We start from the raw sequence: 2,370 nt of genomic DNA, 5'->3' as shown, positions 1-2,370 counted from the left end.
GCGAATTATGAGTCAATGGAATTTATTGCACCAAAATTTCTTTGTCTACAGTTACTTTTTACATTCATAAACTAGGAAGACATTCCATGAGATGCTTGGATTTTTTCCACCCTATTGTGAAGATAGAAAAATGGTGGTCTGATGGAGTGTTCGGCAGCCAGTTCTTGAATGGGTTTGGTGCTGTGTGATAGAGTGTACAAATGCATTTTTGATAGTTAAATAGGCTGTACTTAGTTAATTTTACATTTTGATTTAAAAATTAGAGTGAACTTAGATCATAGGGTGTATTCTGTTAATTTTAAGGTTCGTTTAGTAGCACTAAAAAAAAACATGTAACCAAATCAAAAGATACTTGCTATGAACATTTCCCTCTTATCACGATCGCATCTTAGAAACAAAAGCACTAGAAAGTAATTTCTGCAGTATTAGTTCGTAGTTAATCTTGAACGTCCTTGTTAATCTCAAACGTTTCATAACAAACATTCTCCTTACATAATTGGGGTGGAACCCTGGTTATTAACCAAGTTACCCAAAGTTCACTGGAATAGCTTTTACTTGAAATGCTAAAAAACCTTTCCGACACATCAACAAAGAATATCGAAAGCAGTAACATAATGAGGCCATTACATGCACACCATATCTAGAAACTTACCAACAAAACAGTAATGATATAAAAAGGCCAAACAAAAAGACCGCAGCTTCTGCTTTAGCTCGTTCTTGTCTTGCAGAGATTTTTCCTTTCTTTTAGCATCTTCATAAGCTGCATCAATTCTTATTTTTCTTTCTTCTATTTGAGATCTGACTTCATGGTCTCGCTGGACAGCAGTCAAGTGATTATTAAGTGCTTCTGCTCTGCAGGTGATTTAATAATAATTGTATTATCAATTACATTAACCGGCAGAGATATTACTGAAATCAAGAAAGAACAAACAAAAGTTGAATTAAGCATTCAGATTTTAAGTTCTCCTTCATATAAAATTTTATATTATGTCCCATAAAAAAATAATTCCAAACAAAGTTATAATCTGGCCAATGGCCAAAAGAAAAAACATAACAATTTTAGTAACAATATGTAGATAAGACATTTAAAAGACGCTCCCACAGGATTTCAGAACAGAACAGAATCAGCTTCTCTACTACCGTAAAATCAAACTGCATCTCTATGTTAAAACCTAAACGGAAATTGTATCTCTATGTTAAAACCTAAACAGAAATTGTACCTAAAGCATCTCTAACGTAAAATCAACAGTTTATCCCTTCTTCAGGGCATTACACTGTTCAACAAGTTCTGCATGACGCTTCTTACTGCTTTGGAGATCAGATTCAAGTATGCTATACACATTCCTAAGCTGCCAAAGACCAAAACAATATCAGCACGAATCTACTTGTAGGAATTTCAGCACAAATCCTACCCTGTAGAACTGAGCTTATAATGGAAACCATCAAAGGTTCACCTGGTTTCCAGCAGTGCTAGGAAGACTCCAAAAATACACCTGAAATTTTAAAATAACATGCATTACAACAAAATGCCAATATAAACAAGCATTTTGGATCACATCTTTCACAGACTGATCATCATCCACGATGCAAAGCTGTATGTGGAAACATCCACTTACAGAGGTTCCTTATCTTGTCTTTGAAAACAAGGTCATCATCCACTAAATTTTGGATCACATATTTCACAGACTGAGAAATAACACATTTCTTTGGGCCTGACTTATCAAGCTCCTTTAGCTGAAATCTCCAATAAACCTATGAACAGAGCTGTAGAAGTACAATATAAGTTGAAACCACATTTGACAAAGAGATTAACCACATTTGAAATTACAGAACTCAATTGAAATCAATTAGAATAGGGTTCGCAAAATAAAATTAGAAAAAATTGAATGAATTCATTAAAATTATAGCATCAGGGCGTGATAATACTCACAAGGAAGAAATATTGAGAGTCGTAAAAGATTTAAAGCATCTTCTCACGGTTCTCATCCATGAGGGAGATGGCGAGCTCGGCGAGCTAGATGAGATGGATGGCGCTAGATCGGTGACCTAGCCAGCGCAAGTTCAATTACCTGGATGGCACGAGGGGAGATGGTGCTTCAGATATGTAATAGAGATATGAGGTTGGAGGCAGAGCTCGGTGACGACGACAACCAAGGGGCTCAAGATGGGTCGCAAACGATGACCTACGCCGGCGAGCTCGGTGACAACCACAGCGAACAATTACAGATTTGTTTAAGAGACTAAGAAGAAACAGATGTGTGAGGGATTCAGAGAGTTGAGGATTTCGATTTTCAAAAGGACACAGAGAGAGAGATGTTCTTCAGGGGCCCGCATGTAAAATAGTATAGCCGTGCGGCTATACTGTTTTAA

General features: G+C 36.5%; 1 long non-coding RNA gene across 3 annotated transcripts; it reads right to left on the bottom strand.

The window, feature by feature from the left end:
- Window positions 1–436: 436 nt before the first annotated feature.
- On the bottom strand, window positions 437–2,054 carry LOC117620577. 3 transcript variants are annotated; one of them, XR_004584811.1, is made up of 4 exons: window positions 1,617–2,054; window positions 1,455–1,493; window positions 1,221–1,349; window positions 437–852 (listed from the first exon to the last, which is right to left on the bottom strand). It is a non-coding gene; the product is annotated as an uncharacterized LOC117620577 (long non-coding RNA). The 3 variants fall into 3 exon arrangements; XR_004584812.1 differs by having other exon boundaries at window positions 1,455–1,764; window positions 1,931–2,054; XR_004584810.1 differs by having other exon boundaries at window positions 1,455–2,054.
- Window positions 2,055–2,370: the final 316 nt, after the last annotated feature.

This window comes from Prunus dulcis, chromosome 3 (genome assembly GCF_902201215.1).
Source record: "Prunus dulcis chromosome 3, ALMONDv2, whole genome shotgun sequence".
In the NCBI taxonomy this organism is placed as follows: Eukaryota; Viridiplantae; Streptophyta; class Magnoliopsida; order Rosales; family Rosaceae; genus Prunus; species Prunus dulcis.
The sequence above is the reverse complement of the archived record's forward strand: the minus strand, read 5'-3'. Positions and strand labels throughout refer to the sequence as shown.